The following is a 13,692-nucleotide window of genomic DNA, read 5'->3' as shown; positions in this document are numbered from 1 at the left end:
TATCATTAATTATGAGTAACTTTGATACATTAATGGTGCAGGCTCTGGCAGTTGACCTTGAACTTAAATAAATGTAACACATTGCGCATACATAGGAAAATAAATCCACTACTGTACAGTTACATTGTTGATGACAAACAACTGGAGACAGCGTCTGCCGTAAAATATCTAGGCGTGACTATCCAGAGCGACCGTATGTGGAGTGACCACATAAAACAAATAGTGGGAAAAGCGGATACCAAACTCATATTCATTGGAAGAATCTTAAGGAAACGTAACTCATCCACGAAAGAAGTGGCTTATAAAGTATATGAAGATGATATCTGTTCTTTCGGATATGTACGAAAGAGCAGATACCATCGGTGACCATGCAGCACTCTTAGAATAAAATGGTAATTAAATCAAGACCCTAAGCTGTCTACAAGCGTTGATATACATCAACGAGAACAGTTAGAAATGTTTGCACCGACCGGGAGTCGAACTCGGGACCTCCTGCTTACATAGCAGTCGCTCTACCCATCTGAGCCACCGAGGGCACAGAGGATAATGCGACTGCAGCGATTTATCCCTTGCAAGCTCCCCGTGAGACCCACATTCCCAAATTAATGTCCACACACTACACTGATGTATATCAACGCCTGTCGGCAGCTTAGGGTCTTAATTTAATTATCATTCCATTCTAAGAGAGCTGCATGGTCACCGATGGTATCTGTTGTTTCGGACATGTCCGAAAGAACAGATACCATCTTCGTACAGTTAAGGCTAACTGGCCATTGACCTCATTCTGTGCTGGATGCACACGCATTGCCCGAACTCTTACGGGACTCTGCCGCGAGTACTGGGTGTAATGGGCAGGGGCACTACGAATGTAGTGTGTGGACATTAAGTTGGGAATGTGGGTCTCACGGGAAGCGTTACAAGGATAAATCCGTGCAGTCGCACTATCCTCTGTGCCCTCCGTGGCTCAGATGGACAGACCGCCTGCTATGTAAGCAGAAAATCCCGGGTTTGAGTCCCTGTCGGGGCACATATTTTCAACTGTCCCCAATGAAGTATATCAACGCCTGTCGACAGCTTAGGGTCTTGATTTAAATATCATTTCATGGCTTATAAAGCGCTTGTTCGACCGATTCTTGAGTATTGTTCGTCTATCTGGGATCTCTGTCAGGTAGGACTGATAGAGCAGATAGAGAACATCCAACGAGGAAAGGCGCGTTTCGTCGCGGGATCGTTTAGTTGGCGAGAGAGCGTTATGGAAATGCTAGACAAACTCCACTACCAGACGTTACAAGAGAGGCGTTGTGCATCTCGGAGAGATTTACTATTGAAATTTCGGGACAGAACATTTCAGGAGTCGGACAACATATTACTTCCCCCCACATATATCTCGCGTATTGACAACGAGGAGAAATTTCGAGAAATTAGTGCCAATACAGAGGCCTACCGACAATCATTCCACCGCGAGTGGAACATGGTTGGAGGCATCAGATAATGGTACCGAAAGTACCCTCCGTCATTAGTGGCTTGCGGAGTATGATGTACATTATTTTGTGTTAGATGATTAACTTATTTCGATAACATTTATAATTTATTTCCACGATATGCAGGGCGTTAATTTTAACTTAAGACATGGAAATATCACGAAAACTACACCTCGGATAAAAAAAAGTTACAATTCCAATTTGTTTGTCTCGGAGGAACATATCCAGTAATACCAAACTAGATCCCTCTTCCCCCCACCATGTGCGTGGGTGGCGGAGGCAACTTTGAAATCTTCAATGGGACACCTCGTTTTTTATTACAGATTATGATTCTACGGCAAAATCTACATATGTTTTGTCGGAAGCAGTTTTTCGTCACAGATGGCACTGTAATCTGATGAATAGAAATGGGTACACAATCGTAATTTACAACATGCTGCTCAAAGACCCTTGACTATCCAATGGCACTTGAGACGCTACCTCCATGCTGAGAGGAAAGGACAAGCCAGAATTTCGTAACTTCTAATTGGAAAACACATTCGCAGCGTTGTAGTCCTCCGACATATCGAACAGTGCTGCTGTGGCCAACGGTCGAGGCAAACGCTTCTCTACTTGTGCAATTACAGCAAGTGTTCAAACGTTGTACTGCCAATTTCAGTATATTTAGTGACCAGTTTTTCAAATGACCGTACACAGGACAAAAGCGTATCTGCTGGAATGTCAGCGCAGGAGTTTCTGATGCGGTCGACTACGTCTTCACGGCCTGTTGGCGCTTGCTGGCCCACCTTATATTTTAAATACCCCCACAGAAAGAAATCTGGCGATGTCAAATCCGGTAACCTAGGGGGCTAATTAATAGGGCCGCCTCTGTCGATCCACCGACCAGTGTATATACTGTCTAATAACTGCCGTGCTTCGATTGCGTAATGCGCTGGGCAACAGTCATGCCGAAACCACATATGTTGTCGAACGTACAGGGCAATATCCTGCAGTAGTACCGGTAGTTCTTGTTCCAAAAACGTTCGATATTTGCGTCCATTCAACGCGCCATCGATAAAATGCAGAGCAATAAATTTCTTCCCAATGATGCTAAACCGTACGTTAGCCGCCAAGGACGTTGATTGTCATCTTGCCGTGACCAGTGGGATATGTCTACAGTCCAGTAGTGCATGTTATGCCGGTTAACGCTACCATGGTGTGTGAATGTAGACTCATCCTAAAAGAGTATCTCGGCGAAAACTGGGGGGTCGTTTGCGTTTATTGGCGTGCCCATTTACAAAATACTACCCGGTAATGGAAATCGGCACCATGAAGTTCTTTAAGCAGTGACACGTGGTATGGATAATACTAATTGGGATACAGTATTGTGAAAATACTACCTGCGGACATACTGGAATCGCGGTGCAATCGCCGGGCGCGTATCCGTGAATTGTGGTGTACTGCCGCTAGTACAACTATTTCATTAGCTTCCGCTGTAACACGTTTGCTCCGTTTTCTTTTACCGATCTGTACGCTGCCATCAGACATAAAGGCGTTCACTACTTGTAAAAGAACGAAGGAGAGCAAGCTTTCTCTGGAAAACGCTCGGCATACAAAGTAACGGAAGTTTCAACCTTTCTGCTACAGTCTTTGTAAATCAGGATCATTTCAAATTTCTCTTCTGTGATTGCACCATTCGTCGCCCACTTGCACGTCTGTTCTCCAAATGATAGGTAGACGTGCAGGCAATAAACACTGCGCAAGTATTGTAGCGTTTAGAGCCGCTATCTGTTCTACGTTTGCTCGGTACGAGAGTTCCGGTCGCAGTGATACTGCCTATTATGATAGGTCGTAGTTCGCTACACGGCCTCGGTGTAGTCCCCTGTTCGATTTATCGGAGAAATACAACGTTACGGATGGGGTTTCCAATTAGAAGTTACGAAATACTGGCCGGTCGTAGTTCGCTACACGGCCTCGGTGTAGTCCCCTGTTCGATTTATCGGAGAAATACAACGTTACTCAAGAATAGGTCGTATTAGTGTTTTATAAGCGGCCTCCTATACAAGTGAACCACATCTTCTGAAAATTCTACCAAGGAACCGAATACTTCTATCCGCCTTCCCCACAACTGCCACTACATGCTTGTCCCACTTCATATCGCTCTGCAATGTTGCGCCCAAATATTTAATCGACGTGACTGTGTCAAGCGCTACACTACTAATGGAGCATTCAAACATTACAGGATTCTTTTTCCTACTCATCTGCATTAATTTACATTTATCTATATTTAGAGTTAGATGCCATTCTTTACACCAATCACAAATCCTGTCCAAGTCATCTTGTATCCTCCTACAGTCACTCAACGACGACACCTTCCCGTACACCACAGCATCATCAGCAAACAGCCGCACATTGCTATCCACCCTATCCAAAAGATCATTTATGTAGATAGAAAACAACAGCGGACCTACCACACTTCCCTGGGACACTCCAGATGATACCCTCACCTCCGATGAACATTCACCATCGAGGACAACGTATATTCACTGCTGCCAACAATCATTTACAGTGACTACATTCCTGCCACGTCCTTCTGCAGTATTACAGAAGGAACATCCATCTTCTCAAAGCCCTATGAAACGACCCTGTTCAAACTCAGCGACGTGTTGATAATGGCTTCTTTGCCGTCTTAAACACATTCTTGACTATCATTTACTCACCATATCCGAGTTCAATGGTAACTAATGCTCACGACCGTTACAGCGTGTATTTAGAGCAAACGTGATTTGCATCCTCATGATGGCGCTACTAGCGCCACTTTTGTGCGAACAGACGTGATCTTTCAGATGTACAAACAAACCTACCAACTTCCGTTTATGTCACACAACTCTTTCTTGTGCTGTAATTTTTTCCCGTTGTAACCTCCCAACAGAAACAATAATTATAATATTCACATTTAGTGTAACGTCCCAACAGAAAAATAATTATAATATTCACATTTAGTGTAACCTCCCAACAGAAAAATCTTGTTTAAGTCCCCAATAGAAAAATTTCTTTCCAATAATAAAATTTCAACTTTTAATGTGACCTTCCACTAAAGACTAACTGCATGTCGATATTAATAAGTTTTGACGTCAGCAGCGCTGCGTCATGGCCCTGTGAAATCATCCTGTATAAACTGAAAAATTCTTACCTCACAGTGATGTCGCCGGATAACGCTATCTGTACAGGGTGGTCGGAAAATGTCTGAAACGCCCGTAGGGGTATTGCAGGGCAGGTTGCACCGTGACATAAATATTAAGAAAAAATTCGATACGTTGCACCGTTTCCGAGTTATTAAGCACTGAATGTAGCCAATCGGGGCGTCGCGCACTCACATTCAAGCGGCCTGCCAGGGGCGGTGTTGCCCAACGAGTGCTTTGATTGGTTAGCAGAAACTTGAATTCGCGCGCGCAACGACCTTATTGGCTAACTTCAATGCTAAATAACTCGGAAACGGCGCAACGTATCGCATTTTTTTCTTAACATTTATGTCTCAGCACAATCTGCCCTACAACATCACGACAAGCGTTTCAGGCATTTTCTGACCACCCTGTATATCTCCTCCTATAAGAAATTTTTGGCACAGCCCAGTGCAATGCTGGCCAATAGATTTTCATTTGTAGGAAAACAACTGATTTTCTTTTGCTTAATCAACATGAGTATGCACAGGAAAAATTCGTAAAATCCTTAAACTCAGATAAATGACTGGCAAAAGTTTTCTTCAGAACAAAAGTTATTATTGAAACATTTCTGCAAGGAATTACATGGGATTTTAACATTACAGTTGTGGTTAAATCGGTTGTGGCAATTAACATATTCGCGTAGCAACAAAGAAAAATTATATTTATTTTTTTTACCTTATACCACATCGCTCAGGCACTGCCATCGTTCTGCACGACCGGCCCAATACAAGTCAACCGCTGGACTACCCTGTCCGAACTCCATAACCCAAGTGCTCCGGGCGAGCTACAAAACACGACTGCTCTCTGCGAGCTGCTAAACTCGACTTACTGCCAACACTGCTCTGACCTGCGATTCTATTGTAGCATAGATATTCCATATCGCAGGCAGCGCTTGAACAATCCATTGAAATTACATCTGCTCAAGTGCGCTAGCGAATAATAATGAACCCCTAATGAACTCTTACACCGTCAGTGCACTTTGGTGCCCGATCATATCCTCTGATTGCTTCGCTCGTTTTGTCAGGCACTGTATATTCCTACATCAATAAGTATTTTGTGTTTGCAGAGGTAGCTCTAATTGAAAAAGTTGTTTCGTTCAGCCGCACTGAGGCCGCTGTGTGTTGTGTGTTGCAGCTACGTGGCGCGGCTGTACGCGTTCGTGTGCTTCTCGTTCTGGCAAGAGGCGACGCCGCTGACCCTGTGGTGCCTGCAGCAGTTCTTCATGATGCTCTACTACACCAACTTCAGCATCAACTTCCTGCTCTACTCCATGTGCGGCATCACCTTCCGGCGCTGCCTCTGGCAGCTCGTTCGCAAGAACCTCAAGAACATCACCCACTACCACTGCAACCCTCAGCAGTACACTTGAACGCCAGCCCTCCACTGGTGACTTATAACACATTTCTTGAGTGTGATCTCTTTCAGTACCTGAGTGTAGTGACCGGCGAAAGTCAGCTTGTGAGGTGTAAAAGTTCAGGTTTCGATCTACCTCTTCTGTAAACAGAGTGTTACTACTATTAAGCCTTTACAAGTGTCGGGAAAACAAATTGTGTGCTGTTCCTCTCAGAAGCAACGTAAATTTGTTCGCCGAATGCGTGAATAAATTCAGTGATAAAAAGCACACTTAACTGTGTCTGTTACAAAAGAGGTTTCTTCGGGAGAGGCAAGTAGACAGAACAGTACTTTTCCTAATGGCTTAAAATAGCACTTACAATGCTATTTCCACAATTATTCGTCTCCATACGTCTCCATATTCTCCTAAATACGACCAGTTATTCGATGTGACTAAATGGGAGTATTTAATACGAGAAGTTCCGATCGGTCGCGAAATAGAAACCACAGTGAAAACCACAAACGTTTTTCGAACAGTCCACGGGTATACTGCCGGTTCATACTGTCCAACGGGCACAATATTTCGGCGATCAGACACGTCGCCATCGTCAGGTGCGCTGACGAACTGAGCTCCTGACTCTCTCCTTGCATATATGATTTCTCACCTATGTGAGAATGTGTGTGGTGAAGGGTTTTGTCTGTTGACCTTTCCTTCTAGTTAAATGTGCAATTTTGTGGCATGTGATTTACGCCCCTAACTTTTTGTTCTGCTCTAACTTTTTTATGCGGTGGTGTTTTGAAGTCGTCTTTTGTTCAGTCCAGGATTGATATGGGTCTCCTGAATTTTGTTCGGTTGTTGGGGTAGTTCCCTAGTGTGTTTATGAGCGGGTTGTCGGAATTGCGCGCATTTCGATAGAATGCGGCCGCGAGTTCTCGAAATCTTTGTGTCAGCAGTTTCATTCCCGCGGCTTCGTGTGTGTCTGCCGTGGGGAATCGAGAGGGGACGTGTAACGCCCGTCGCAGTGCCCTATTTTGAGTAACCACAATCTCGGTTGATAAGATCTTCCCTGGTGCGAATTTCGATAGCCTCCCTTACAACGCTGTCCCAATATTTAGAGGTCTGAGCCACGATCTTGGTACGCTCATAATTCATCTCGTGTTTCTCGGACAAATAGTGCTCTGCTACCGCCGACTTACTTGGATATTTCAGTCGACTGTGCCTCTGATGTTCTCGGCAACGATCTTCGATGGTGCGTACTGTCTGTCCGATATAAGTCTTCCCACACTCGCAGGGAATTTGACATATGCCGGCCTTCCTCAAACCGAGGTCATCTTTCACACAAGATCTTATCAACTGAGATTGTGGGTACAATCTCAGCAAGGCTTGGGACCCGGCATTGAATGTAATTAAGAAGACTCTCAGCAAGAAGTACGAACTGGCGACCAGGGCAGACGTAGCAAGCACATCGACGCTACGGCAGATTGCGACGCCCACGCTTTCGCGACCGCCGGCGCGCGGGCGCGGACGGCAAAGAGTGCGGCCCGCGGGGGGAGGGTATTTAAATCGGCCGGCCACCCTCAGGAGCGCGGTTCGTCAGCGCACCTGACGATGGCGACATGTCTGATCGCCGAAATATTGTACCCGTTGGACACTATGAACCGGCAGTATACCGGTGGACTGTTCGAGCAACAAATACGCCGGGAGAAACTGAAGAATCCCACGAACGTTTTATTTGCCGCAGTTAGGTACACCTTCCACCTACTTCAATACATAGTCACCGCTCCAACTTCGAGTTTTGTCGTAGTGTTGTATCAACTTTTCAATATCGTCGTCATAGAAAGTAGCCGCCTGTGCTTGCGTCCAGTTATCTGCACTGGTCTGCAGCTCGTTGTCTGTGGTAAAATTTCGTCTTCATACCCAGCGGTCCTTGTGAGCAGAGATGAGACTCTGAGGGAGCCAATTACGGACTCTATTGTGGGTGATCAAACACTTCTCATCGGAAACGCTGCAGGAGCGTCTTCATTGCCCCGGCAGTGTGCAGCTGAGGATTGGCATCAAGCTGTGGGCTGTATGACACAGGCGAAATCTCTAACCAGGCCCTCATACTTAGCGGGAGACGCTATTCCCTACGCATCTTTACATGCTCACTGTTCACTCAAAACTGAAAAGAGCGACGCGACACGATTGACGGGCATATTAGACACACATTCCAACACATCTGCGCAAAGCTTTACCGGATTTTCCCAGTGGTTTACATTTCGCGACCGATCAGAACATACTTTCTGGGCAACCGTCGTAGACAGGGGAGTAAAGGGGTCTGAGTACATAATATTTTGAATAGCAACCCACATCCGGAGAACTACCGTTTGCGTTCTAGACGGTTACAGTTCAAAGCTTTAACTCATCCGCTTCTGACTGAAGAACTGAACTAGGTGTGACTCAGTACAGTTATTAGGCAACAGCTCGACAGTAAACATAATGAACCATCCATCTTTCACTTAACCACATTTGTTTGTATTAACACTTGCACATTACCTGTTTACATTATTCCAAAACAAAGCAGAACCCTGCACACTCTGTGCATTGCAACAGCGGCTCGATGTGGCGACCAGACATTGTACCTGCGAAACATGTTATGATACACACTCTCCATACAACCTGAGATCTCTTCAATTTCTACTGCAGCGGCCAGAAATCGTACCATCAGATCTTCCTCTCTCTGTAAAGGAGTCTCTAAATTAAACTTTGCATATGACTCCACAAGGAATAGCCCATTGGGGTCTGCTGTACTGCATACCTGGACAAGAAACTCTAGACTTTTCTCTTTCCATCAGTAGACATGGACGCGCCACGCATCTGAATTGAAAATATCGTAGAACGGAAACGATACGTTTCTGCACAAGGGTTCCTATTCAGAATGTTACATACTATTTTCCTCTACAAGTACTAGACGTTTGTAACGTGAATTTCCAAGCACCCTGAATTCAACGTCTGATTAATGAAAATAAAACATACAGCGCAGCCAGCCACTGAACTTGAATGTTTTTCTCATTTATCACGCGTTTAAGAGGCTATGCCCCATCATTTGGTGGTAGATCAGGTGATTAACTCATGTGCATTGCTCAATTTTGATCGATGAATGACTTCAGTGGATTACGAATAACCAACATTTATGCAATGTAGTGAAAAGCATAAAGTTTACTGGACGGTTACGTTGTGTTTTTTATTTATATTTTTAAGAGACACAGAAACGCCCTACCAAACATGTGTGTGTTAAAACATTCGATGGCTAGCAGGTTTCAGCTTCTTCTCTCAAGTGAGAAACATAATGCGATATTTCCTGTTCAAATACTCATTGACCTGTGCAGTGGAAGGACTGAGCAGTTTTCAGCTAACGAATAATACCAAACCCAAGTCTCTTTCGAAGGACGCTTGATGACCTGTACGTTGGACGGGGACATCGGTTTTCTTGGAGTGAAATAAGTTACGTATAATTACCAGGTTTTCGCTCTTCCTTTAACTTCGAACGACCATAGTCATATGCTTGACACTTCGTGATAGGAAGAAGGCAAAGGCAAACTACTTCGAAAAACATCTTGTCCAGGAGAGCAGTTTGGGATTCACACGTCCACCTTCGCTCCCCCCCCCCCCCCCCCCTCCACCCCGTCCCACCAAACACTGCCTCCACCCTCAAGCTCTAGATATCCTTAGTCTTCTTTAAACGGGGAGGTGAAGAGAGGGAAAAGGAGGGGGGAGAGCGAAGCATACATGAAAAAGTCTTTGTTAATCTGGAAGGAAATATGGTGACACTCCCCAAGGTATACGTACCACGAGCTACGACACGTAATAGAAAATATTTTGGAATCAGATTCTATAGAGCTATCTCATTTATTATGAGCATTTTCCATGCAGCCATTCCTGTTCCCTCGCCATGAAGCATTTTGACGTAACTGCCTCAGAGACGGGGCAGACTATAAATTTGTGGTCTTCTGTTTATACCATTTCCAACCAAAACAACCTGTCTCCCTTTACGCATAGTTGAAAAGTTCCACAGAAAGTGAATGAGACACTCTGAATCAACCTCAGTCTTTATTCTTGAGAATAAAGGCACACTTTTTTAACAGAATGACGTCAAAACATAGGGGGTGACGCTAAAAGAAACAAAAATGCAAAGAATATGAGCAGACAAGTAAACAATAATACCACATCATTATTGTGACCTGTATGATATGACATTGAACCCCGCCATGATATGTGTAACGTATATTTCAATGTTCTCTGTGTCCATTCTGTCTAACGACAAGTTTTAGACGTTACTGTTGTACCGATAAGTGTGGTTTATGTGTATCATGTATAATAACACCATATTTGTCACCCGTTTGTAAAAGTTAAATATTGCTTTTTTTATAATGTGTAAACCTTATTAGACATTTGATGTTTTATTCTCATTTTATCTGAGACTTTATACATTGTACAGTAAAATTCTGTGATCTTGATGTAATTCCTATCTGCTTCGATGTATATTTCTTTCTCACAATTTCAAGAAGCAATTTGTGTACGTTGGGTGTTTACTGTATGTTTATACTGATTATTGGTGTATTTGACGCTCTTGTATTTACCAATGGAACGCACATCTCTTTCTGAATATTAAAAGACAAGGGAACTCCTGTCGTGTCGTTAGGTGTTGTAAAGTTTACATTTCTAATGTTTACCGTTGTCGTGAAAAATAAAATATAATAAACAATCTGCATCTGCTCTACTCATATTTTGAATGTTTCTTCCTCAAAATAATTTGCCTTGTATAGTGAAGCACCTTCGCTTTACGACAGAATTTAATAATCTCCATGACCTTAATTGGTGATGCCTATCCTTACACTGATTAACTCAGTTACATACTCAATCGTATATGTTACTCACGTACAGGTTCTACAAAATCTAAACGACTGAAATACACAAAAAACTTGTTTTGTTTGAGTTGTCTGTCTCAGCTATTATTTTAAAGCAGTTTGTTTTTATAGATTTACAATAAGAACCCGCCTATGACGGATCAGATGTTTTTAAACATCACTGGCCCAAAAACTAAAAAGGATTTATGTTTTGCAATAGCCGATGGAAGCTAACCTTTCAGTGTTACAGAGCTTTTAAATACGTATATACTTTTTGGCGATTTATTTGTATGTAACATGATACCAATCACTTTTTTCAGTTCTTGATAAGATTTATTTTCTGCACCATTAAATTAGTTTTTAAGACACTCTCGGCTCATCGTCAGATGGAGGCGTTACAGAAACATTATCTGGATCATGTCCAGTTGACGCCGTGTTCATTTTGCTGGCGGAAACAACGAGAATTTGGCTACCGCTAACGAAAAGTTTCAAGGAAAAGGGTGTAATGTCTTGGCTTACGTTGCACTGCCTCGTGGTTTCCATGGGAAATTCATTCTCATAAGGTACATTTTGCACACACACGCACACACACACACATAGCATTTAGCCACTCTTGATTTCACACTCATTCACAGGAAGTAGGCGAGAACGTAAGGACAAAGGATGTGAATGTGCTAGAAACCACACTTTGCTGCATCGCGCCCTTTGACTTGAGAGGCATTGTATTACAGATACAATATTTACAAGCATAGATACCGGATGAAGTGGACATTGTAAGCTGCAGGTGTGTTCATACGCCGACAGTTTATATGCACTATGGATCAATCGTTACATAAAAGGTAAATAAATTGAGTGAAATATTAACCTTATAATTAAAGAGAGAGTAACTTACTACCAAATATGATGGAGCTTTTCTTCATGAGTTTATCACAGTATAGTCAATAAAGGGAATAGCAGTCATGAGTGAACAAAGAGAGCGCAGTAATTGCTACATGAAAAAGAGAATAATAATTTATGCAAGAAGAATAATATATGTTGTTATTGCCTTTTTAGAAAGTGCTTTGGTGCATGGATGCGTCTGGGGTAAAAGGTCCTGTGTTGATTCCGTTTGTTCATGAAAGATTTTTTCAGGCGATTTTAGCTTGTGAATGTATATCTTTAAATGTTGGAGGAGATCCATCCGTAAACCTTTGTCAGCAATGAGTAACACAAAATATTTGTCATTGAAATAATCAACGGAATGTTCCTGACGGGCAATTTGTGACGCAAAACAGGGCTTAGTTAAGGTTTTGAGTAAGACGCCATACATTTATTCTCTGCAGCGTGCCTGCAAAGTTTTTCTCTGTTTGTCCAATATAGAAGTACGAACAAGAACGCGTGTGTTTAGCGCCACTGTCCAATGTATTTAATATTTCCTTTTACTGTACCCCCTACACCCTTATACATGAGCCTGTTTATGTATGTAGATACTGAACGAAGATTATTGATAACACTGGGCAACAATGAAAATGTTTCTGGCTTAAAAATGGTAATTTTACATGTATTTCCATCTGCTGAATTCAAAAATTGCCATAAAAATGACAGATTAGCTCTTGTTTCGAAGATAAAGTGACATTTCATTTTTTAGAGTGAAGATTTTAAATTTGGGGGAATTTGTTTGGGAGTTGGCGCACCTGTCAAATAACAAACACAAATGCTCTTCAGCTGTTTGTAAGTCATAAACATAGATACTGTTGCTGTGACTGTGAATTACATGTAGTTTCTACTGAAATTAATGCAAAATTTTTGGTTCGCGAGTGCTTTTTTAGTGTAACATTTGTAAACATGCCACGAAAATGTGTAAATATTGTCACTAACTTTTGTTATATTTGTGGTGAAATAACATATGCCTCACAGAAACGCAATCTGACGCCTCTTGTAAAGACTGCCTATCAGTATTATTTCGGCATGAAAGTAGGGGACCGGGATAAGTCTTGGGCTCCACATATATGTTGCAACGCATGTTCAGTTACCCTGCGAGAATGGCTGAAAAAGAAGAAACGATATATGGCTTTCGCTGTGCCTATGATTTCGCGGGAGCCTACAAACCATACAGATGACTGCTATTGCTGCCTGACTCCACCTATAAAGGCAGGATTGTCTATGAAGAAAAGAAGAACAGTTCAGTACCCGAATCTTCCATTTGCTATTCGACCCATTCCACATTCGGATAGTTTACCACTTCCTACTCCACCCGAAAATTGTGTGTTTGAAGTAGAAAATGAAGACAGTGTGGAACAAGAAGAAACAAACAAGCCTTCCACATCCCATGACCCTGATTTTGAAGGAAAAGATGATAAACCGCACAGACTGAGTCAAGCGGAATTGAATGATCTCATTAGAGACCTTGGCCTGTCAAAGGAGAATGCAGAAATTTTGGGTCGACTACAGCAATGGATCTTCTCCAAAGTGATGTGAGAATCTCACAGTACACAAAACGTCACATGGAACTGCTTTCTTTTTTTGAGAAGAAAAATAATCTTGTTGTTTGCTGCGACATTAATGGCTTGATGAAATCTTTGAATTTGAACCATGGTCCAACTGAATGGAGGCTATTCATAGACTCCTCCAAGCGTAGTTTGAAAGCTGTGTTACTTCACAACGGTAACCTTCTTTCATTTATTCCTGTTGGTCAGGCTGTTCAGATGAAGGAGACATGTGCAAATATGACAGATCTCTTGGACTCAATTAAATGTCATGAACACAAATGGAAAATCTGTGGTGATCTAAAAGTCATTGCCATACTCTTA

This window comes from Schistocerca americana, chromosome 7 (genome assembly GCF_021461395.2).
Source record: "Schistocerca americana isolate TAMUIC-IGC-003095 chromosome 7, iqSchAmer2.1, whole genome shotgun sequence".
In the NCBI taxonomy this organism is placed as follows: Eukaryota; Metazoa; Arthropoda; class Insecta; order Orthoptera; family Acrididae; genus Schistocerca; species Schistocerca americana.
The sequence above is the reverse complement of the archived record's forward strand: the minus strand, read 5'-3'. Positions refer to the sequence as shown.